Genomic DNA, 26,449 nt, shown 5'->3' with positions numbered 1-26,449 from the left:
AATGGGACCCTCCCAAAGTATGATGTTAATTTTTCTGTAAAATGTAAAAATGGACCAAAGTATATTTTAATTCGGGAAAATAAAAGAGAAAATTATTATTAGAAAATAGCCCTATTGTGCTATGTACCATGGAAACAGATAAATGAGAGGAAGAGGAGCTTAAGAACCTTTGAATATCAGTTGGTATATGACTTACTCTTGTATCACATGATACAATAGAGATCAAAAATCATGTCAATGGATGCAGAATGGTGTAGGAAACTATTGAATTATGAGGGAGTCCAGTCTAGAATTCTCAGAAAGTGTTATTATTATCTACTCCTCTCACTCTCTCCTAAAAAGCAAGCTGCATAATGGAAGAAAATGTTTACAAGCCATGTATCTGACAAAAAATATATGTACCTATATCTAATATCTCTACTTCTATTGGTACATATACTGATATGTGTGGCATATATATACACATAATACACACACACGCTATATATATATATATATATATATATATATATATATATAGAGAGAGAGAGAGAGAGAGAGAGAGAGAGAGAGAGAGAGAGAGAGAGGGTGGAACAGGAGAGAGAAAAGAGAATGTCCTGCTTGATAATTTGATATACTATAAATAACAGTGGAAAGAAGTGGATCTGTTCTTCTAAAGAATAAAAAGAGAAGTAGTCTCATTATATGTTACACAAAATATGCTCACTATGATAAATAATAGTATATAGAAATGAAGTCCTGTCATTTGTTTTTATTTTTGCTGTGTTACCACATTTCTGAAATATTTCACTGGAAAAAAAAAATAGAAAAGCAGCATTTGAAATGCTGGCAAGGTGATTTTCTTTTGGAACAAAAATGGAAGTTGTGGATTGAGCATTACTTGCCGCTTCCTTTGATGACTTATGATACAGAACAAGCCTGGTAAATTGCCATTCTTCTTTCTAAGTCTCGGTCAGTTTTCAACATTATCATTTGTTCTTCCAAAATTGCAAAATAATTTCTGGCACTCCTCTAATGTGACATTTATTTTCAAGTATCACTTCACCTGGAATATTCTATCAAAACCCATTTCCTTATAGATGTTGGTAAATTTACCTACAATACATTTCTCTGACTGCATCTCTGCATCCTCTCTGAAGAGGGTGACATCAACATGTCCATGGCCGGGTACCTTTGAACCATTCCCGATTTCATTTCCATTTTCATCACTTTTTGTTCCTTTGCTGCACCTTCATCTTCACTAGCTATTCCCTCTTTCTGCTATTAATTGTTGTTTGTGAAATTTCATTTGGGTTTTTCTGTGGGAGACAATGTAACAGCACAACTAAAGATTTTTCCATTTTGAACTAAGAAATGCATGTGACCAACATGATGGACTTTAAAAGAAGTGATGTGATTGGTCACTGATCAGGCTTCCCATCTGTTATTTTTGTAGTGATGTGTGGCTGAAGAGGTAGCTGCAATCTTTATACTTTGTGAAAATTACTCACAGGTGATATATGCAGGTCACTATCATTTGAACTTGTTATTAACAAAGTGGTGTGTTTTACTAAACTCCAGTGACTGAAATTCATGTGTGTCAAGGCCCTGCAAAGTGAAGAAGGCCTATTTTATAAAATAGCAATAAGATTGTTGGAATAACAAATAAATGTGAGATGTAAGGTTCTTCAAGTGTCAATACCAAATCACTGTTAAAAGTCTGACTTAAATATAACATTTTGTGGGTTATTCAACACAAGTCAACGTGATTAAACAAACTGATGTAAACATGAAAATGTTTATTTTGATGTGCACCTAAAAGGATGACGAGTTTGAAATCTTTATTCTGAGTCCTGGAAGTTCTCTATACCCTACCACTTCCTGGATGGGGACTGGTTGGTTCTGTAGTAACGTTAGCAGTTTTATTCTCACTTCCTGGATCATCTGGGGTCTGAAGAGATAAACCACCTCTCTTGCTAGATAATCATCTGTCTATTTTCTGGTCTCTATTCACCATCTGAACTCACTAGGCAGTTGTAACTCAAATCCTATGTCTAGTACTCCAGTTTGCAATCCATCCACAGTGTCTAATCAACAGAAGTCCCAAAAGGCAAAACTCTGGGGTCCACCGAAAACTGACCAAAACTCCAGCCCTATCCCATGTTGACTCCCCTGCCTCCTTTGACCTTATCTCCTTTTGCTGCTTCTCATTCCTCACAACTACAGCTCACTTCCTGGACATTTTCACCTCCTTGTGTTTGTAGTTCCCATTGAGAAGCATTCCTTTGTGCACCCTCCCCCTACAGCATCCCAAAGTAGGAGTCTGGTGCCCTCATTCCAACCAGGGCATTGCCAAGCTTGAGTAGATCTTAAGTTCATCATTCAAAGAATAACTAAGTCTCAGATATAAATCTTCAACAATCCAAAGTTAAAGGTGACGTAGGTCTTTTGTATAAAGTCTTAGGGTTAAATTTATGAATTGGTAAGATTTTAAACAAGATGGTAACATAAGGACATTCAAACTTGGATTTTCCCATTTTCTCCCCAGAATCTGTTAAAAATAGTCAAATGAAAACAAAAATCGGGGAGGAATCACAGTGTGAAAACAAGAACTAAAATGAGGTAAATTATTCAAAAGCCAAATGATTTTTCTAGATTTATTACAGATGATTACTATTTGAAGGGAATCATTAGGTATTAATTCCCACCTTCAGATGACAAAAACACAATGAAATATAGGCATTAGAAGGAGATTATGGCAAACTTTATAGAATCAAATATACCATAGACTGAGAGGTAGACTTAATGAGTGAGCATGGGCCAATGGAAATTTCTAGATTTAGTAACAATTTTTGAACTCAAAAGCTGTGACCATAGGGCTGGTGATCAAGGTATTGTGACATATGTGCTCCATGTTAATTTTCCAAGTAGGTACAGGTTCATATCCACATGGGGGAGATATTTTGTAATAAGAAGAAATGCTTCTATTTTGGAGACACAAGATTAGGCAAATAAAGAATAACTGCTGAGAGAAAAGTGAAAATTGCTTTAGGAAAGCCAACTTTGTTCAAACAATCTGACTTAATTTAGATTCCAAAATCTTGAAAGTACACAAGAAAGAGTTTTAAGCACTGGAATTCAAGCTTCTTCAAATTTGGTTATGAAAATGATAATAAGTCACTGTTTTATGAGCAGAACTGGAGGAAAAGCAAACAGTATTTCTTTTTTCAGTGTTCAAAAGCCATGCACCATTTTCTTGCAAGATACTATGGGCACAGCATTTTGCAATTGAGCCCTAACAATTTAAGTTACTGATTATGCTCTGTCTCAAGCTTTAGGGTGAGTGGGTGAGCTACTTCTGAAGTTCAGTGGTACAGAGGGCGTGGTGGGAGTAAGACTACTTTGTGACACCATTCCCATCAAGAACCACGTTTGAAAATAATTTGCTGCACAATACATTACACAAAGAACTAGGAGAAACTGCTATAATTCTGCTTGCTCAACACTGGGAATATTTCCTTTATAAATATATCCAATTCCTTCTGTTAGGATGGAAGACTGAATTTTTAAGATGGCATGAAGCAGAGCAGCACGCAGAAATTACTACCAGTCATATAAAATTTTGCAGATAAAGTCATGTTTTGGTCTTTGACTATTTGTAATTTTCATACAAATATGAATTTTCTCACTGTGTAACTATATAAAAGTTTTGCTTACTTCTCCTGACAAAATAGCTCATTCTGCTTTTTCAAAATTATGTCAGATATACCAATTCATGCCCTTTCTATTTTAGAGGCTATCACCAGCAAATCTCTGTCTGAGCACTTCATTATACATGCAAATGAACCAACATAATTTTGAAAGAGCTAAGCAAAGGTTTCAGCCACTTCCCAAGAGATAGAGTTTGCAGTTTAATTGTAGTCCTGTTGATCCCTGGCTTAGTAATAAAATCAATAATTTTCAGAGGAAATAGTGCTGAATCCAGTCTTCAGATTATAACAGTCACCATATCCAGGTTAAGATCCAAAATTACAAAACATCACAATGAAAGAAAAATATTATAAATTGTCATAAGAAAACTAATAAAAATAAGCCTAGATGCCTGTTGTTAAAATTAACAAGTAAGAATTTTAAGATAATCATCATTAGTATGATCAGTAACATAAAACTATTTTTAAAGAGTGAAAAGTTAGAAAACATCTGTAAATAAACAGAAACTATAAAAAACAGAAATACCTAATCTTAAAATAAAATATATGGAATTAAAAACATTAACTAAATAGATATATTTGAAATAGCCATAACAGAATAAAGTCAGAGAACTTGAAAATTAAAGAACTAAACTGATTTAATTTGAAGAAGAAAGGGAGAGAGAAAAAAATCATGCAAATGAAAATAAGAAGAACCTCAGGGATCTTTGGGACAACATATAAAGACATGTGATATGTGTAACTGAAATCCCAGAAAAGAGAACGGAAGGATTGAGACAGGAGAAATATTTGAGTGGTCAAAATCTTCTAGAACTTGGGGCAGAATACAAATGTTCATAATCAAGACTACCAGTAGACCCAAATCAGTATGAGTGAAAATAAATTATACCCAAGTATAAAAATCAGTACAATTTTAACTAAAAGCAAAAACGAAAAGAAAAATCTCAAAACTAGAGGGAAAAAAGTACCATAATATATATATGGGACAAAAATTTAAGTTCTCAGTGAATCCTCATCAACAACCACTAGGCAACACATAGTGTACTGAGAGAAGAGACTTGAAACCCAAGTGTTAGCCATGTTTTTTTTTTTTTTTTTTTTTTGTGTGTGTGTGTGTGTGTGTGTTATTGAGATCAAAATACCAAACAAGAACGACTTTGAAGAAGTTGACTCAGTTTCAAATGTGTCATTCATAGTCAGCTTACTCCATTGTTCTGGACACAAGGCGAAGCAGATCAGTATGGAAGAAGGGCATTGCAGAAGAACACTGCTCCTCATGGTTGTCAGAAAGCAGAGAGAAAGAGAGAAGGAGAGAGAGAGAGAGAGAAAGAGAGAGAGAGAGAGAGTTGGGAAATGGCCACAGTGAAGGTGAACCTTTCTAGAATATGCCAATTATGAACCTCCACTTACAGTCATCATCCCGTTAATTCATATCAATTAAAATGCACTGATTAAGTGACATCTCTTACAATCCAAACATTTCATCTCTAAATATTCTTGCATTAGCACAGGGACTTTGGGGAGAACCTCATGTTCAAACCATAACAACCCAGGAGAAGTGTCTTTCAAACATTAGGTGAATTAAATGTATTTTTAATAAACAATAACTTGAGGAATACATTAATAACAAGATTTTCCCTAATGATGTACATTCTACATTCTATGTAAAAAACAATATTGGATTTTCAGGAAGATCTTAGAACTGGAGAAAGAAATGAAGACTGTCAGAAATGGGAAATGTCTGGATAAATATTAAAGATAAAAAATATTCTTCATTTCTTTTAAATTAGAAGAATTATGTTCAGTCCCAGTAGTGCATGCCTGTAATCCCAGGGCTGGGGAGGCTGAAATAGAAAGATCACAAGCTTAAGGACAGCATCAGCAACTTAGCAAAACCCTGAGCAATTTAGTGAGATCCTGTCCCTAAATAAAATATGAAAAAGAACTGGGAATGTAGCTTACAGATTAAGCACACCTGGGTTTAATTTCTGCCTGGTAATCTGCCCCCCCCCCCCCCACACACACACACAAAGTTAAAATTAAAAGAATTTTTATTGTTTTCATTGATTCTTTTTAGTTATACATTACAGTGAAATCCCATTTTGATATAATTATACAAGCATGGAATATGTCTTATTCTAATTAGACCCCATTATTATGGATATAATATCATTATGGTGGAGTCACTGTGAAATACTCTTATATGTACATACGAAAATTATGTCAGATTCCTTCCACTGGCTTTCTTTTTCATGTTCTCCCTTCCCTTCATTCCCATTGTCTCATCTACTGAATTTCTATCCCCACCTACTTTATTGTGGGTTTGCTTTCACATATCAATGAGAATATTTGACTTTGGCTTTTAGGACCTGCTTAATTCATTTAGCATGATAGTCTCCAAATCCATTTACTTACTGGCAAATGGCATGAAGTCATTCTTCTTAATGACCAATTAATATTTCATTGTGTATATACACAACATTTTACTTATCCATTCATCTGTTGAAGGGCACCTAGATTGGGTACATAGCTTGGCTATTATGAATTGAGCTGCTATAAAAATTGATGAGGCTGCCTCACTGTAGTATGCTGATTTTAAGTCCTTTGGGTATAAACCAAGGCATAGGATAACTGAGTCAAATGGTGGTTACATTCCAAGTTTTCTGAGGAATTGCTATAACTGCTTTCCACAGTAGTTGAACCAATTTGCAGTCCCATTAGCAATGTATGAGTGTACCTTTTTCACCACATCCTTGCTAAAATTTATTATTACTTGTACTCTCAATTGCCATTCTGAGTGGACTGAGATGAAATCTCAGTGTAGTTATAATTTTTATTTCTTCTTGAGGTTTTAATTTGCTGGAGGTGTTGAACATTTTTTTCATATATTTGTTGACCACTCATGGATCTTCTTTTGAGAAGTGCCCAGTTCCTGTGTCCATTTATTGAATGGGTTATTTGATTTTTTTTCTTTTTTGATGTTATATATCCTGGAAATTGATGTCCTGTCTGAGGTGTAGGTCACAAAGATTTTCTCCCATAAGACAAATAGCATGAACTTAGGCTGGGGGTAAGTTAATAGACTCATAGAGTTATAAGATTTTCATACTTTATGATATAGTACAATATTAACTCTAAACAGATTGTGAAAGCTAAGGATGATTATCATAATCACTATGTCAATTATATATCCAAAAAATAAATTGTGTCAGTAAAAAATCAATCAATAAAAATGGAATTCTAACCTTACATAGGCCTTTTGAAAAACAATATGATAACACATTTTAACCTGTTTTAGGATTATTATTTGTGGGTCATCTAATGATTGGCACTTATTTATAATACTTATATATCAAAACTGTGTATTCACAGAAAACCTTGGATCAAAATACAATTATTAAACATATCATTCCATATTACTCAGTTTTGAAGCTATCCTATATATGTATAAATTTTATTGTGAGAATTATTATTATTAAATTTTATAAGTATCTTTTTGATTGTAAAGATGGTCTTTCAGTTGTGATTTTCTTCTCATAAAGATGTCCACATATATAAAATTCAGTTTCCAAGTTTTCTGTGAGTTTTCTTTGCAATGCTGTTACTGCATTTCTCTCTCAAATAGCATTTAATATCACTACATGTTGTACTCAAGAGATTGGTTAGGAAAACAGATTATAGCAAATTTAAAGTACTGCAAAGTTAAGTTATCTGACCTGGGTCACAGGAAAGATAAATGTCAGTACTAAGAGCAAGTATATTACATAAAAAGCCTGTTTGAAATCTCTCTGAAGTACTCAAAGTTTTTGCTTTAAAAGGGGGACAATATATAAATAAAAGAATGATGAATCAATTGTGTTATCTCATGTATTCCAGTTTTCCAAAATTATATATGTATATATATAATATATGCTTTACATTCGTGAAATAAAAATCAATACTAGTCAGTGTTATTCAAGAAACATTTAGTCATGTAGATTATTAAGAAATAATTGAGAACCACAGTAAGTTAATCCCTTCAGATGAAAGAAAGTAGAGTCTTTGAAAATTTGGTCGAAAAATAATACTCAATATTCTCCATCTCTAAAGAGAAAATTAAGACAGCTTACATAACAATCCTGAATCAGTCAGCTATTTGTTTATATTATCTATATATTTATTTATTCTATCATATTATACCTTAAATAAGAAATCCAATTTCTGGCAATGAGTTGAGATGAATGAAGTGTTAGAATCACAAAGAAGTTATGTTTACTTGCCAAGCCTAGAAATACAATCGGAGTGAGGGCAGATCATGTAATCGTTACTGCAAATATTAACCCCATTTTATTTTTAGGAGGTCGAATCTCTAATTGGCCAAGCATCTTTACCTGATATCACTTCCATGGTCAGCTTCAAGCTATTGGTAAGGAGGTATTAGTGCCCAAAGAATTTTCAAAATTTTTATTTGTATGTAAACATACTATAATTATCAGTAAAAAATAATTTCTGGATATTTTCATTTTACTTTAATAGTCTGTTACCAGTCTGTGTCACCTCATGTATATGCCTCATCCTTTCCTCCACAGAGGCCAAGAAGTTCTGCAAATTTTTGCTGCCTGTTTTATCCAGAAGATAGAAATGTGACCTAGATTAGAGCCAGGAAATGATCTTCCAGGGTAAGTGATGTGAAAGGAAAGGCTGTTTAGGTTTCCATTTGTGCAAGTAGCATTACTTATAACTTGAGGTGAGGGCGGTGTTAGGTTGGCCAGGTTGTTTCTGCTTCCTATTTCTTTATCCTACCTCTTTTTCATGGTTTCTGCTAATTTCATAAACCTATTCTCTAACTTATTTTGATGCTTTCATTGAATTTTATTTGTTTATGATAACATAATGAACATTTGGGGTAGGGAGGACCAGGGATTAAACTCAGAGGCACTTGACCACTGAGCCACATCCTCTACCCTATTTTGTATTTTATTTAGAAACAGGATCTCACTGAGTTGCTTAGCACCTCACTTTTGCTGAGACTGGATTTAAACTCTGGATTCTCCTGCCTTGGCCTCCCTAGCTGCTAGGATTGTAGGTGTGCACCACCCTGCCTGGCTTGATGAACTTTAAATTCTCACAATAATGAAGTTTGATACAAAATGAAATCTTTATTCTATAAACATTTTCTTTATAGGCTTTCCCATAATATTTTGGGATTTTAAAATGGTACACTCAGTATTTCTTATTTTCAAAAACGTCTTACTGAGTTATCAGAATTAAACTTTCTCCTTTCACAATTTCTCAACTAATGCCATACCAATTAAAGGTGTCTTTACTTAGTAGTTCTTCATCCATATTTGTATTAGGAAGTATATTGGAAGTCTATGCAAATGTGTTCATAATAACAATGAAAGTATTTTCATTGGTAAAATGATTATTAAACAAAATAAAATAGGTTAATTTCTACCTACCAATTTAAATTATGCAAAATTTGTTTTTAAGGAGAACATAACTATCAGATTCCATTTTTCATTTACAATTTCATTAGGAGTTTACAAACACATAAATATACATATATATAGTAATTTTTATTTTTATTTTTATTTGTTCTTTTTAGTTACATATGGCATTAGAATTTGTTTTGACATATTTGTGCCAACATAGATATATCTTATTCTAATTAGGCTCTCAGTCTTGTGGATGTACAATATTGAGATTCACTGTGCTGTAATCATATGTTTATTCCACTTTCTTATTCCTATCCCCCACCCTTCCCTTTATTCCCCTTTATCAAATCCAGAGAACTTCTATTCTTCCCTAGATGCCCCCACCTCTTCTTTGTTAGCATCCACATATGAGAGAGAACATTTGACCTTTGTTTTCTGTGACTGGATGATTTAATTTAGCATGAGAGTCATCAGATCAATGTATTCACTGGCAAATGTTGTAGAGTCATTCTTCTTTTTGGCTGAGTAATATTCCTTTATATATATAAATCACATTTTCTTTATCTATTCATTTATTGATTAGCACCTAGGTTTGTTCCACAGCTTTGATACTGTGAATTGTGTTGCTATAAAATGGTTACATCATTGTAGTATGCTGCTTTTAAATCCTTTGGATATATAATGAGGAGTGAGATAACTGGGTCAAATGGTGGTTCCATTCCAAGATTTTTGAGGAATCTCCATACTGCTTTCCAGAGTGGCTGAACCAATTTTTAGTCCCACCAGCAATAGATGAGTGTACGTTTTCCTTACATCCTCACCAAATGTTTATTGTTAGTTATATGCTTGATAATTGCCATTCTGACTGGAGTGAGATGAAAACTCATTGTAGTTTTAATTTGCATTTCTTTAATTGCCAGAGATTTTGAACATTTTTTTCATGTATTTGTTGACCATTCTTATTTCTTCTTTTGAGAAATGTCTGTTCAGGTTTTTCTGCTCATTTATTAATTGGGTTATTTGTTTCGTTATTGTTGTTGTTGTGTTTTTCATGTTAATCTTTATGAGTTCTTTGTATATCTTGTAAATTATCACCTTATCTGAGGTTTGAGCAGCAAAGATTTTCTCCCATTTGGGAGACTCTCCTCACGATCTTGACTGTTTTCTTCACTGTGAAGAAGCTTTTTAGTTTGATGCCATCCCACTTATTGATTTTTATTTTACTTCCTGCACTTTATGAGTCTTATTGAGGAAGTCAGTTCCTATGACAACAGGTTGGAATGTTGGGTCTACATTTTGATCTAATAGATGCAGGGTTTCTGTCCTAATACCAAGATCTTTGATCCACTTTGAGTTGAATTTTGCACCAGGTATAAGATAGGAGTTGATTTTCATTCTACTAAGTGTGGATTTTCAGTTATCCTAGCACCATTTGTTGAAGAGGCATTCTTTTCTCCAATATACATTTTTGGCACCTTTTTATAGATGAGATAACTGTATTGTTGTGAGTTTGTCTCTGTGCCTTCTATTCTGTTCTGCTGGTCTTCATGCTTGTTTTGGTGCCAATAGCATGCAATTTTGGATTATAGTTCTGTAGCATAATTTAAGGTCAGGTGTTGTTGTGCCTCTTACTTCACTTTTCTCACCAAGGATTGTTTAGGCTATTCTGGGCCTCTTATTCCACAAAACAAATTTCATGATTGCCTTTTCTATTTCTATGAAGAACAGCACTGGAATTTTAGTAAGAACTGTGTTAAATCTGTATAGCACTTTTGGTAGTATGGTCATTTTGACAATATTAATTCTGTCTATCCAAGAACATGGGAGGTCTTTCCATCTTCTAAGATCATCTTTGATTTCTTTCTTTAGTGTTCTGTAGTTTTTATTATTGAGATCTTTTGCCTCTTTTTTTATATTGTTTCCTAAGTATTTTATTTTTTATGAGGCTATTGTGAATGGGAAAGTTTTCCTAATTTTTCTTTTAGCAGATTTATCCGTCGTGTACAGGAACATGTTTGATTTATAGGTATTGATTTTATATTGTGCTACATAATTAAATTCATTTATGAATTCTAGAAATTTTCTGGTGGAGGTTTTTAGGTCTTGTAAATATAGGATTATTAAATCAGCAAATAGAGATAGTTTGAACTATTTGTATACCTAAAAGACTTTTTAAGTGGCCATTGTGATTTGGATTTGCAACATGCCCGAGAATCTCATGTGCTTAGTGGTGGAATTTTAGAACATGATTGAATCATGAGGATTCTGATGTCATAAGTGAATTGATTCATTGTCGATTACATGTTCTGTTGGGAGATGGATCTTGCTGGAGGAAGTTGTTCTCTATAGACATGCTGGAAGGGTTTATCTCTTCTCTGCCCTTCCCTTAGCCCCCCTCATTCTCTCTCTGTTTCCTAGCTACCATGAACTGAGCAGCTTTCTTCCACCACTATATTTTTCCTCACCTGGGGCCAGCAATGGAGTCATTTGGACAGAAACCTCTGAAACTATGAATCAAAAAAACCTTTTCCTCCTTTAAGATTTTTATGGAATGCATTTTGGTAAAAGTGTTGAAAAGTTGACTAACACAGACCCTTTTCATAGATACTACTCCTGCTCACAAAAAGTGAAGACAACCTACACTCAAAGATAGCATAAGTACAAAAGTAAAAGTAAAAATGAAAACTTTAAGAAAAATTATATAAATGTGATGTGTGTTTGTGTGTGTGTGTGCGTGTGTGTCTAGTATATGTAGTAGTAGTAGATCATCTGTGAAGAAGCTCTCTAAAGAGGACACGCCACCTTTACAATTTTTTACAAATGTTTGCCCATACCGCTGCTTGAACCCAGGTCCTGCACCTGCTAGGCAAACACTCACCATTGAACAACATCCACAGCCCATTTTATTTTGTATTTTGAGAGAGGGTCTTACTACTTCACCCAGGCAGGCCTCAAATTTGTGATGCTTATCTCAGCCTCACAAGTGACTGGTATTACAGGCATGTGCCACCACGCCCCATGCACATTCAGAGTTTTGATGCCAATCTCTTGAAGATGTGAACTTTACTATATCACATGCAGATTGTAGTACCACAGTTAATCAAGTGTTGAAAGATTTACCCTGAAAGAATTATACATCTCACTTTTGGTCTGTGAATATCACATGACCAGGTATTAAGGGAAAATTTTAAAGTAGAGAGTTTTTTTAATCTTTTCTTCTCTTTCACTTTACTCTCTGAAATTAACATTACTTTTCCTATGATGTTTGTCTCATTAAAACAAAGTCTATCTGAGTCACATATTTATATAAAGATATGTATATTAACTACTGACTGGCAAAATTTGCTAGTTGTGTGAATGTGATTTCTATAAATATATCCATCATCCCACAGTTGTTTCATAGTGTGCATTTTTGAGCTTTTAACTGATCTTAGGAAGGATGAATCAAATGAATGATTGAAAATGAAATAAGGTGCTTATCACAGTTGTAGACACGAATACAGTAAGTATATGAGAAAATGGCCCAAGTTGAAACAACTAAAGGAGAGCACCTATATTCTGGCCCAGCACTGATTCTCTTGCTTAAAATAAGGATAATAGGGGAAATGAGCATTCATGTATATTCTAACAGAATTTAGAACTTCGGTTTTCTTGTGGGAAGAAAATCAGGGCAGAAAATTGTCCTAGAGATCTGTACACTTTCTCAGTTAAAACTGTGAGGTGGATTGTAATAGACATACAGTAATTTTTCAAGGGCATTGACAAACTTGGATTTGTTCTATTTCAATTATGACTGAAGTAAAGCTCATTTTAGGACCATGATAAGTACGGGTGATTGCAAAAGGTAGCAACACCAGTGTAGATGAGGCAGAGAGAAAGGATCCCTACATATTTGTGATTAGTGTGGCTCTAGGTTAATTGTGATTGACTCTCTCATTTTGACCCATTTCAGAAGCTCTCTGGGGCTACTTCTAAGAAGGAGGAAGTGTTCATCTCAATCCTGGGTGAGTATTATTTTTAAACAATTAAGGAATAGAATTTTGAATTAAAATAGAAAACATTTCAGTAAATTTGATAAGTAAGCAGAAATAAGAGAACTTAATGCCAACTTGAAAACATGTTAGATCTCTACAAAAGGAAGATTTATTAACCTAGTTAACCAAAGCCTCCACAGTTTCATACCACCGATGGTCGCCTACCCATGGATAATAAACTTGACACAAATTAGTCCTGGGCTCTGGTCCTGGAGGGATTCTATTTCTAGGCATGAGGTTTCCAAGAACTAACTCTTTGTCTCTTCCTTTGTCTGTCTGTCTGTCTGTCTCTCTCTCTCTCTCTCTCTCTCTCTCTCACTCTTTCTCTACACCTGCTTGCACAGTGGTGCGAACGATTCTATAGTCAAACCTTCCTTAGGATGATACTGTGAACAATTAAAAACAACAACAAACACAAACCAACAAAAATAATAGCTTTACTCAGATTCTTATTAAAATTTTTCTCTTATTTAGTTAATTATCTATTTTGGATTTATCTAAAGTTTTTGAGAGACTCATATTAGAATTTTAAGTGTTTGTTAGTTTAAGAAAAAAATTAAAATAATGCTTTTATTTAAGTTTATCTCTATGATTGAAAAAATGTGCACAATTTAAGCTAAATAAGGTAATATAGAGAGGTTTAGACATCATCCATGAACAGTGCCATTATTTGTATCCTTACAACCATTTTCCTTCAGAATCCAGTCAAGTAGGTGGATGCAATCTCAGTAGCTCATGTTGAAAATAAGACTTAGGAATTGCTCAATAGTAGAGTCCTTGACTAGCAGTATGTGAGGACTTAGATTTGATCAAAAAGGACTTGTATTATTTAAAGTAATTTCTAATTTTCTACTTATTTGTAAGAAAGACAAACCAAAGCCAAAATCTGTTTGATTTTGTTTTATGAAATACATTCATATATATATATGAAATATATATATGAAATACATTCATATATATATGAAATACATTCATATATATATAGTCTCTTATGCACAGGAAGAGTTAACCAGCATAATTTTAAATGAGGCTTTCTTTGTTTATAGTCAGAGACCTTCAAATATTGATTTGCTGTTTACTCATCATGGGAGGTAATAGAGAGGCATAAAAGAGTAATTGAGGAATTAAATTTCTTCTTCACTTCTAATTTCCCTTCTTTGAAGTTTGTGCCTGACCTTTATGACTGCTGAGATAAAGCTTGCATGGTTTAATCATAAATAATTTGACAATTCAAAGACAATTATATCACATACAATATATTTTTTTCTAAGCAATAAAATACATTCAAAGATACCAAGGCTGAACAGAATCTAATAAGGGACTGGGGCTTCATTGTTTTCTGGTGACAGCATAGTAAATGAAGGCTGTGCCTGCTGAGATGCCCGCTAGGTGCAGACAGATGAAGGCAACTTGGGTTCTTTCCAGTGTTTTTTATTAAGTTCCTGGGGATCACCCTTTATGGCCTTTGAAACTGTTTTATTAGTTGTATCAATTTGATATCTCTCTCTCTGTAGGTAGCTAGATAGGTAGGTAGTAGGCAGCTAGATAGGTAGGTAGTAGGCAAATAGGGAGATAGATAGAGATAGAGATACAAATCTATGTATCAATCTTTACAAAATATATATCTTGTCAGTGAAAAGCAGATTTAAAAGAGCCATGTCCTAAAAAAGAATTCCTGTTGCAATTTTAAAATATTTGCAACCTAGTTAGTTATCATCAGTCCCAAAACATACACTTTTTCTCTTGCTTTCAGTCTCTCCAATATTGCTTCAGGAATCACTAATCTACTTTGTTTCTAAAAATTTTCCTAAGTAGTCTTTTGTGATTGGCTTCTTTCATGTAGCATAATATGTTCATGGTAAATCCATACTGCATTAAATATCAGTACTTATTATGTCCTTTTTATGTCCCAAAATATTTTATTATATTGTTATAACACACTTTGTATAGTTTATATTTGTCATATGATATATATTTGATTTCTTTTCTGACCACTTGTCTCTTATGTATAAGATTATAAATTATTTTATAAATAATTTATAAACTGCTATAAATAATTTAAATAATTTATAAACTGCTATAAATATTTTATGAACCTTTCTGTAGGGAAATATATTTTCATTTTCCTAGGGAATGTACCTTAGGCATGGAATTACTTGGACACAAGATAATTCTAAGATTAATTACTTGGAAATTACTAGACTGTTTTACAAAAACAGTTATAACATTTTATATTTCCACCAGTCTTATATGAGGGTTTTAACATCACACTTCTCTAAAAGTCATTATTATCTGAAGGTCTTACCATATCTGACCAGTGGGTACTTAGTAGTATCTCAATGTGAATTCAATTTACATTCCCCTTCTGACTATTGATGTCAGACATCTTTATATATATGCTTATATAGCCTTCTGTACATCTTCTAGAGAGAAAACTCTATTTAGGAATCTCCATATTGCTTTCCATAATGGTTGCACCATTTTGCATTCCCACCAGCAATGTGAGTGTACCTTTTTCCCCACATTCTCGCCAACATTTTTTGTTGCTTGTATTCTTGATAATTGCCATTCTGATCGGAGTGAGATGAAATCTTAGTTTTGATTTGCATTTCTCTAATTGGTAGAGATGTTGAACATTTTTTCATGTATGTGTTCGTCAATTGTATACCTTCTTCTGTGAAGTGTCTGTTCAGTTCCTAAGCCCATTTATTGATTGGGCTATTTGTTTTTTTGATGTTAAGTCTTTTGAGTTCTTCAAATATCCTAGAGATTAATGCTTTATCTGAGGTGCAAGTGGTAAACATTTTATCCTAATCTGTAGGCTCTCTCTTCACCTTAGTGATTATTTCTTTTGCTGAGAAGAAGCTTTTTAGTTTGAGTCCATCCCATTTATTGATTCTTGATTTAACTTCTTGCACTTTAAGGGTCTTGTTAAGGAAGTCAGATCCTAGGCCAACCTGGTGAAGGTTTGGACCAACTTTTGCTTCTAGTAGTTTCAGGGTCTCTGTTCTAGTGCCTAAGTCTTTGATTCACTGTGAGTTGAGTTTCCTGCATTTGACCCATGTATCCTACTTCTCGGTTTATACCAAAAGATTTAAAATCAACATACTACAGTGACTCAGCCATGTCAATGTTTATAGCAGCTCAATACACCATGATAAAATAGGGAACCAACCTAGATGCCCTTCAACAGATGAATGGATAAAGAAAATGTGGTATAAATATGATGGAAAATTACTCAGCTTTAAATGAGAATGACATTATGTCATGTGCCAGTAAATGGATGGAGTTGAAGAATATCATGCTAAGCAAAATAAGCAAAACCTAAAAACCAAAGGGCACATGTTTTCTCTGACATTCGCTGGATGCTAATTCACCATAAGTAGGAAGCGCCTAGGGAAGAATAGAGTTACTTTACATTAGGTCGAGGGGAGTGAAGGGGGGGAAAGAGTATGGGAGTAGGAATGATACTAGAGTGAAACAGACATTATTACCTCATGTACATGTATGATTTCATGACCCATGTGATCCTGCAATATGTATAATCAGAAAAATGAGAGATTACACTCCATTTATGTATGAGCTATCAAAATCTTTAAATTAATTCTACTGTCATATACAACTAATTAGAACAATTTTTTTTAAAAAATTTAAACGTCTCTTTAGAACTTTTGCCTATAGTAGTCATTATGTGTATGAAAGAAACCACACACAGACCAATGTTATATGATCTCACTTATACATGGAATCTAAATAAAACTCAAACTACCAAGCAGAAAGTAGGATGGCAGCATTCATGGGTTTGGAGTAAAGAAAATGGGGAAATCTTGGTCCAAGGGTATGAATTTTCAATTATAAGATGAACAAGTTCTAGGGGTCTAAATGTACAGCATGAGTGGTAAAGAATGCTATAATTTGATTGTGGTAATTATTATACACTGTATGCTTACATCTGATCATATTGTGAACCTTGAATATACTTTCTTCTTTTTTTGTCAATTAAGTATTTAGAAATAAATAAATACAAAAGAACTTTCACCCATTTGAAAACACAGATTATTTTTATTGCAGTTTTAGGTTTACACAAACATGGAGCAGCAGCTACAGAGTTCACGTATATCCATTCTCACCCTTCTACGTAGTTTATCTTATTAACCTCTTGAATTAATGTACATTTCTTACAGTTGAAGAACTGATATTCATGAATAATTAGCAACTAAAATCTACAGTTCATATTAGAGTTCGCTTCTTGTATTTCACTGTTTTATGTGTTTTCAAAAGATGCATAATTTGCTGGGCAAAGCACCACACACCTGTAATTCCAGCGGCTAGGGAGCCTGAGGCAGGAGGATTGCATTTTCGAAACCAGCCTCAGCAACTTAGTGAGGTCCTAAGCAACTTAGTGAGATCCCAATCTCAAAATAAATACAAAAAAGGGCTGGGGATGTGGCTTAGTGAACCCATGAGTTCAATCCCCAGTACAAAAAAAAAAAAAAAAAAAAAAAATGCATAATTTCACATATCCACCATCTCTGTCTCATATAGCATAGTTTCACTGTCTTACAAATTCCCCATGCTCTAGTTTTTCATCTGACACTTCTTCTTCCTGAACTCCTGGTACCCACTATCTATGTTGTTTTGTTCTTTCCTGACTTTTGTTTATCCTGAGTCCCTAAGTATTTAGCCTTTTAAGAGTTGTTTTTTTTACTTAGCAGTATGCATTTAAAGTTCCTCCATGTTTTTTATGGGTTGATAAATGATTCTATTCCCTTTTATAGATTACCACAGTTTGTGTGTCATTTACCTAATGAAGGACTTTTTTGCTCCAAATTTGGGTAATTACACATAAAGATGCTACAATGGTATGCATTGTTTTCTGTGGAGACAAGTTTTCAATTAATTTGGGTAAATATAGAGGAGTTCAATTGCTGGATTAGACAGTAAGACTATGTTTGGCTTTTAAGAAACTAACAAACTGTCTTCTACACTGGCTCAATAGTTTTTACTTCTCCCAGCAATGAATAAAGATTTATTTGAGTCCACATTCTTCTCAGCGTTTAGAGTTGCCAATGTTTTTAATTTTGGCCATTCTTATCCATCTTTTGGTACTATCTTTTTATGGTTTCCATGTAAGCATTCTTTAGATCTTTTTGCTGCATATTCCACCATATGTACCATTTGCAAACATATTTTCCCATTTTCTGTTTTTTGTTCATTTTCTTGATAAGATTCCTTGATTCACAGATGTTTTATTTTGGATGAAGTCCAATTAATCTAATTTTCAATTTAAAGTTTGTGTTTTTGGTGTCACATCTAAGAAAATATTCCCAAGTAGAAAGTCATCTATATTTGTGTTTATGTTTTCTTATAAGAATTTCGTAGTTTTCCTTCTTACATTTATGCTTTTGATCTGCTTTGGATTACTTTTTCTTTATGATACCAGGTAGGAATCCAGCTTCACTCTTCCACATAAGGATACCCATTTGTTTCAGCTCCATAGGTAGATTAGATTTTTCTTTCCTAACCAAATAATTTGGCACCAAATATCATAATCAGTTGACCATAGACACTTTTTTCCCCAAACTTTGAATCCAGTGATTTTTATGTCTTTGCTATACTAATGCTGCACTACCTTGTTTGCTGTTGCTTTGTCATAAATTTTGAATGCAGGAAGTCCAGGTCCTCCAACTTTTTTTTTTTTTTTTTTCAGACATCAATCATTTTGAGTCCCTTGAGATTTGTATTGACTTTAGGATTGCCTATCTCTACGATGAAGCCAACTGGGATTCAGAATCTAGGGATTGCACCAAATCTACAGATTAATTTGCAAAGTGTTGTTTAGCTAACTATTAAATCTTCAGATAAATAACAGGGATGTCTTTTCATTTATTTGTATCTTTTAGTTCTTTCAATCATGTTTTGTAGTTTTTAGAGGATACATTTTTTGCTTATTTTGTTAAATTTATTCCTAGTTTTTTAAATCCATTACAATGAAATAGTTTTCTTCATTTCATTTTCAGCTTGTTGATGGCTATCTTGCATGTTTCACTCGTTTATTGCATCTTGATAAGCAATAGAGTGGTATGTTTAAGTTGATGAAAAGATACTCTGAGTCAGATATAATTTTATAGGTTCTCACTTTTCTGTAGATTTATTTTAAAAGCAATAAAAATAAAAAAAGTGGAAAGAAGACATAAATTGAATAATATATAAATTAAATAAAAGGGCAATGCATTTGAGTGGAAACAAATTCAGTCCTATAAAACTTCAGATAAACATATATTAAGAATTTTGCAAAGAGTAAAATAATTTTATTCTACTTTGAAGAAGAAAATAAATGGACCATCAAAACTGATTTTAGAGGACTAATAAATGGATATATTATTTTCAGTTCCCAAGATTTATGAATTGCACTGTTTTCAGTTTAACCACTTACCAATGTTTTCAAGAAAATATTTTGCCTGACATGTTGAGATGGAAATAATAATTATCCAATATATTCCTGTTCACTGTGCAATAGCAATTTCCAGAAATCAGTAGGTAACAAATTGTTGAATGTCCCTATAGTCATCTGCCTGAGCCATTGCAATGAACAAACTAGAACAGGTATTTGCTGACATGGAAATATCTCCAAGATTGTTAAGTGAAAATGGAGCATGTACACAGTTCAATTCCCTAACTATATATGAATATGAGTTTTTGTTTATGCATATTTTTTTACTTAGCAATAAGTATTTTATAATCTTACAAACTGAGACATTTTCTTTTCAAATTTTTGTCTCTTCCAACATATTAATAAGTTAAATTAAGTAAAAAGAATTTAATGGGAAAGTCAGACTCTACTTCATAAAAAAAATTATCATGTGTACTTACAGAATTTCATACAGAAAAAGGTGACCTGTTGAGATAGAATCTGTTGTGAGATCTAATTATTTCTGCTTTGCTGTGCTGCTTTTCTGGGAGGTAGAAAACCTTGTAACATATTTCAAAAGCTAAACTAAAAAATACTTATGTGCAAGGGGATTGATTTTGCCCTCTCTAAATGCTAAAATCCAAGTCTGTCACAGTTTTATGGATGCTGGGAGAAGATACCAATTTCCTGGATCAGAAATGAAGTAATCATATTGCCATAGTTGTTCTGTTTTTCTAAACTCTGAATTCCACAGGGCAGTGCCTAAGGCTAACTGAAGCTGGCTTGTGCAGAGGGTAGCTCTACAAAAGGGGAACTTTGAACATAAGAAACTCATTCATGTTATCACAAGCAGTTAACAAGCCCACTGTTTGTTCAGAGAGAGGCATTACTTTCTCTTTGTACATCCTGGGTTGCAAACTTGATTCAGGAAAATGGACCAGGGGAAAGAACACTCTAGGCCTTACAATCTCAATATTCATAGTGAGACCTATATGAACACAGTAAGTTCATGGTAGACTTCTTCATAACAATTCCTCCTGAGTCATATACTTTCTAGACTCTAGAATATTTTCATATTATTATGCTATTATGTCAATCACTCAGGTTAATTTGACCTATGGAGGCTGGAACTGAATTCTTTCAACTTGTCTCATATAAAATTTAACTACAATTCTTATCAACAGGTTTCCAAAAAAGCAGCAAGATGAAGCCAACATACGGTATTTTTTTAATCATGCCTCCTGAATCCAGTGACTAAACTGGGAAACACAATATTCCATAAATCATTGAATCTTCCTTAGAAATCTAGAGGCTTTCTTCTTGTATCTTTGTTTTGAATTTTCATTTGCATCAAAGCAACAATTCAAGACTTTTAGATTTACTGTTGATTGCACTGATTTTGCCTAGGCTTGCGAGGGTGATGTTGAGGGCAATTATATTTTTATTATCACTCTGGTCAGTGAGTTGAACCTGATCTGAACATTTTCTAAGGCAAAGGTGGTGTCATTGGTAATTTAAGATAACATGAGAAAAAAATTATACCACATTTTTAAATTAGATTATTCTGCATCTTAACAATAAACTCCCAGAACCTGTGTATACATGGTAAATGAATTATCACTCCAGTAAACATCTAGTAACAAAGGATCCCCTCCTGTTGGAGAGATTCTGCTATTGTCTGAGGGATACTGGTGTCAATTCCTTTAAAACATGAAGTTTGCCTGCGACCACAGTAGAATTCAATTTACTAGATTTGTGAAGCAGACAGGGTTGGATTAGGCTTGCACACAGAAAGTACTGTCTTGGTGGGACACAACCTACTCTCAGGATAAAAATGTCATGTATAGTCCATGGTATTTTTAGAATTTTCACAATAATAATTTTTTCAATCAGAGGGATGGTAACTTCATTTCTTAAGTCCCAACAGAGAAGAGCTCCTTACTCTGAGCATCCACACCAGTGAACACAACATTCTGATTGGCAGCAGAGATTTTTTTCTTTATATTTCATAATTCAAAAGACAAGCATCTTTAATCTGCCAGTCTGCAATCTCCCAAGTGGCAGGAAAGAGAGAATATAGGCAATACTCCAACACATAAATAAAACTGTCCCAAAGTTCTTGTAGGGAAATATTAGCCCTGAGTATTGGCACTTTTTTTTCTTTGCTAGCTGAGTGAGGAGACCATCATGGCTTTTGGTTATGTGTAGCTTGTGCTGAATTTGCAGATACTGTTTTCCAGAGCAGCACAATGCATACTATAATTTTTTAACATAAGAGAGCAATCAGAGACCCAGGCTCAGATATTTAGGAAGACTGAATGGATGCCTTATTGAATTAGCAGTTTTACCTAAGACATTGAAGTGAGAGATAAGGCTTACCCCAAAGAGGAAAGCTTTCACTTTCATATATAAATCAAAGATGCTGCCAAGGCTGTGTCAGCTGCATGCTTTAAAACACACAGACACACACACACACACACACACACAAACACAATTTTTTTTTTGACAAGTGAGGGTTGTAGGACCCTTCCCACCTTGTAACTCATTACATCTCAAGTAATCCACTACAAAATGTAAAAATAAGACTGGAGACAGTGTCACTAAGACTGCATGTGACATGAATTCAGCTAGTTCAAAGATGTATACTTGGTGGTTAGATCAGACAAGTGACACTTCTGTTCTGGGAACTGACTTCTCTGAGTCCTGTGGTTGCAGTGAGTTCTCTAAGTATTCCTCTCTTCTTCCTGTAATCATATATCATTCTGCTAGGCTACCTGAAAAAAGACAGGAAGTCAGGTGATAGAGTGATATACTTGTTGCACTATCTCTATGTGCATCCTTTCCCAAATGGAAGAATCCTCTCAGACGTATATGGGATAAGAATACATAAGTGTGTAGCCCATCAGCTTCAATTACACACTTAACTATGAGGCCAAGACTATAGTTAATTTAACATTCTCTCCTCACCACTGGTGCCTTCTAACATCACTTGCTGAATTGGGTGTATTTCCTCCCATAGACCCAGGGAAAATAGTAACTTGGGTACTGGATTCGAGCAGTCCTCGAAATGTATGTCTCCCATCCTCTCTCCTGGACTTGCCAGAATACCTGATGGTGTGCACCACTTTCCACCCTCCCACTGGAGACTAAGAGACTACGTAACTATTTTCCTTTAGAGTAGAAAATGTCAAGGTAGAGAGAGTAGGACTCAAATATTTGTGTGTGTGTGTATATATATATATACATACACACCCACATGCACATACTAACACAAAGGGCACTTTCATTAGCATTAGGGAAAAACAAGAAGGTAAGAATCTAAATACTGGTCAGTGATTCTTGTATTCTTTCTCCTAAGGGTCTTCCTAGCTCATGAAAATCTCACTGATTACCCGAATGCTTCTTTATAGCAGCCAGGACTCACCATTGAAAGCTTAGAGATGTTTCATTGTCATCTGGGAGTGCATGAAAAACTGCTGTGGACCCAAAGCCATCCTCCTTTCGTCAGGAATCATATGGGTCTCGTACCTGAAAGCCCAGGGTGAGCTCACGGTTGTTTGAATGATGTGGGTACAGTAGTGATGAATTTCTCTCATTGCATGCTCACTCTATGTGTAGATTTCTGTAAACATATCCTTAAGTCGATAGAGTCTCCCTTTTATTTGGATTTTGCGGATCGTTTACAAGCGGAATGAAAAGTCCAATTAGTGAGAGAATCCTCACACCTATAGGAAAGCTGTTTTGAGCCCACCATCTGGTATCTGTCCCTCTTACTAAAATGCAAGAAACTGGAGAACTATTTATTGATTAAATGACCATAAAGTTTGTTCAGTGTCTCTACTATTGATGTCCTGGAATTTTCCTTTTATTTAATTCACTGACTCTATTCCAGAAGGCTGTGTCTCTATCAGTATAGCATCCTCTTCAAAAGTGTCAGGGCATTAACTTTACCCTGTTTAGGAGGTAATAAGATAAGCTGCTACAGTATACCCAGACGAATTAGATTCAACCCATATATTCTCAATTGTGCATGACTTTTGCTAGAAATTATGTCAATGATATTGATCCATATTACTATATGTGGTTGTATATTATGCATTCTCATTGCTGAATAGTATTAAATTTGGAGACTATAAAACACCTAACTTATCCATTTAACCACTGGTGTACATTTAGGTAGTTTTCAGTTTGAAGTTGTTATGGGTCATTTCTCCATGAGTGTTTTTGTGCATGTTTTTTGATGAAAATATTTACACATTTAAATTGAGAATATGCCTGAGAGTAGCATCATTGGATTATAGGATAAGCACTTTTGCCTAAAAATATTCTAAAATTGTCGTACTAATTTATACTCCCTACAAACATCAGAGTATGAGAAAAACTTGCTCAACATTCTGTCCAATACTTGGCATTTTCAATTATTTTAGCTATTTTACTTAGTACATAATATTATAATGTCATTTTAATTTGCATTCTCCTGATGATTAATGGTGATTAATGGAAATATTTTTTCCATTTTCACTGGAAATTTAGACTTCCTCTTGCTTAATGTAATTATTCAAAAATTGTCCAAGTTATATTTTCCTATTGATTTTTAGAAGAATTTTATATAATCCACAAGTTATTTGTTGAAAATGAATGTATTTCACATACTTTATGCAATCATAGGGTAGTCTATTTAGTCTCTTAATACTGCCCTTTGATGATGACAAGTTCATAATTCTAATATAGCCTTTTGCAAAATTGTTATGATGTTTCCCTGTATTTTTTCATAAGCATCTGTTGTCTTCTTTAATAATAAAATGAACCATCCATCTTGCTTGATTCTCATAGTTTTTATTAGGTAGATGTCATGAAGACGTTTTCCATTATCTTCTCCCCACTTCTCGCAGTGTTTTTTTTGTCATGGAGCAAGTACTCCTTCCTGTGCAAGTCTGTGGCTTGCCTCTCTGTTCTGTCCCCTGACTAGTTTTCCTATTCCTGCACCATTACCTTTCTGTTTTAATTAATGTAACTCATAATAGGTCTTAACAGGTCTTTAGTATTGCTCCTTTAGTTATGATTTTTTTCTTCAAGATTAATTTGTCTGTTCTTTGCTCAGAATAAATTGCTTTGAATGTTAAAATGGATTTTAAAATACACACACACACACACACACACACACACATACATAAACACGTGTGCACACACACACAGACCCAAAACTGTTATATATTGGGATTTATTTGCAGACAACTGACAATTCTTGAATACTGAGCTTTCTAATTCACAATCCTAGAACATTGTTTTCATTTATCGAAGCCTAATTTTATTTCCCTCAATAATGTTTTGTAATTTTCAGTGATGAGGACTTTCATCACTTAAAATTAGATTTAGTGTAATAAATCTGATGTTTTCCTGCCAGTATGATTATTAATTTTAATTTAATTTTCTTTTGTTTTGGCTTAGTATAAAAACATAATTAATTTTGTATACTAATTTCTTATGGAGCAACTTTGCTTTCACTTATTAATTGATTATTTTATATAAATATTCTTTCAGATTTTATAGATACACAATAATATCCTTGGAAAACAAGGAAGTTTTCTTCTTTCTTTCCTACTCTGATGCTTTATTTATATATAATATACTGCAGTGAAGAGCATCTATAGAACAATGCCAAATAGCAATGCTTATTCTACTCTTATTTTTTACATTCTGATTATTATTCATTTATTTATTTGGTACTGAGGACTTATTGATTGACTGATTTTTTTGTTCTTTGCTTTTTGTTTTTTTTGGTACTGGGGATTGAACTCAGGGACACTGGACCACGGAGCCACGTCCTCAATCCTGTTTTGTATTTGTAAAGAGACAGAGTTTCATTGAATTACTTAGTGCCTTGCTTTTGCTGAGGCTGACTTTGAACTGGACATCCTACTGTCTCAGCCTCCTGAGCACCTGGGATTAGAGGTGTGGGCCACCACTCCTGGCAGATTTATTTATCTTACTGGTTCTTTCTAGTTATGTAGAGTCCATTTTGATATAATTATCCTGTCATAAAATTTATCTTATTTTCATTAAAACCTTATGCTTGTGTATGTACACAATGGTGAGATTCACAATGTTATATTCATATATGTACATAGGAAAGTTATGTCATATTCCACTGTCTTTCCTTTTCCTATCTCCCCTCTCTTTCCTTCATTCCCCTTTGTCGAATCTACTGAATTTCTATTCTTCTCCTCTTCTCCCTTATTCTTGAACTTAAGAGCAGATGTGAATTGAATGATTCATCATTTATGTGATGCATTTTAAAGTTGTTAATATAGATATTATCTAACTTTTCAGAAGTTCACTGATCTCTAGTGTACATTTTAAAAATTGTAAAAGTCCATATGTTGACTATCATAATTTTTTGTTTATCAATTCTATATCCTTATATGCATTTGTATCATTAATCTGTTTTTTTTCCATTAATCAACTAAATTATTTTGATTTGAGTGATTTTCAAATGTTATGTATCACTCCCTAGATTAAATTTTTTTGGTTATCACACACTATTCTCTTAAATGATTTCATAGTATCTCATATAGTGTGTGACAGAGTATTTCATCAATATTTATTTCTTATAGTACCCTGCCAAATTTTGTACTTAAGTTATGATTTTAAATACAAATTAAGAAATATTTCTTTTATTTCTGTTATATGGAAGAGTGTGCGAATGACATTTATGCAATTAAAAAATGCATCTTTGTAGCCTTAAATTTCAAAACAATTTCACTAATGTAGCCTTTTAGAGTTAGAAATGGTTTTCAGGAAATAATTCAAATTATTTTCATTATAAAATCATTCAAAATTGTCATTTTCTTTTTCAGCATTTATAAGTTGGGTGTTAGTTCTTCAAATTTATTGATA

The sequence above is a fragment of the Sciurus vulgaris genome (genome assembly GCF_902686455.1).
Source record: "Sciurus vulgaris genome assembly, chromosome: 4".
In the NCBI taxonomy this organism is placed as follows: domain Eukaryota; kingdom Metazoa; phylum Chordata; class Mammalia; order Rodentia; family Sciuridae; genus Sciurus; species Sciurus vulgaris.
This window is presented reverse-complemented; position numbering follows the sequence as displayed.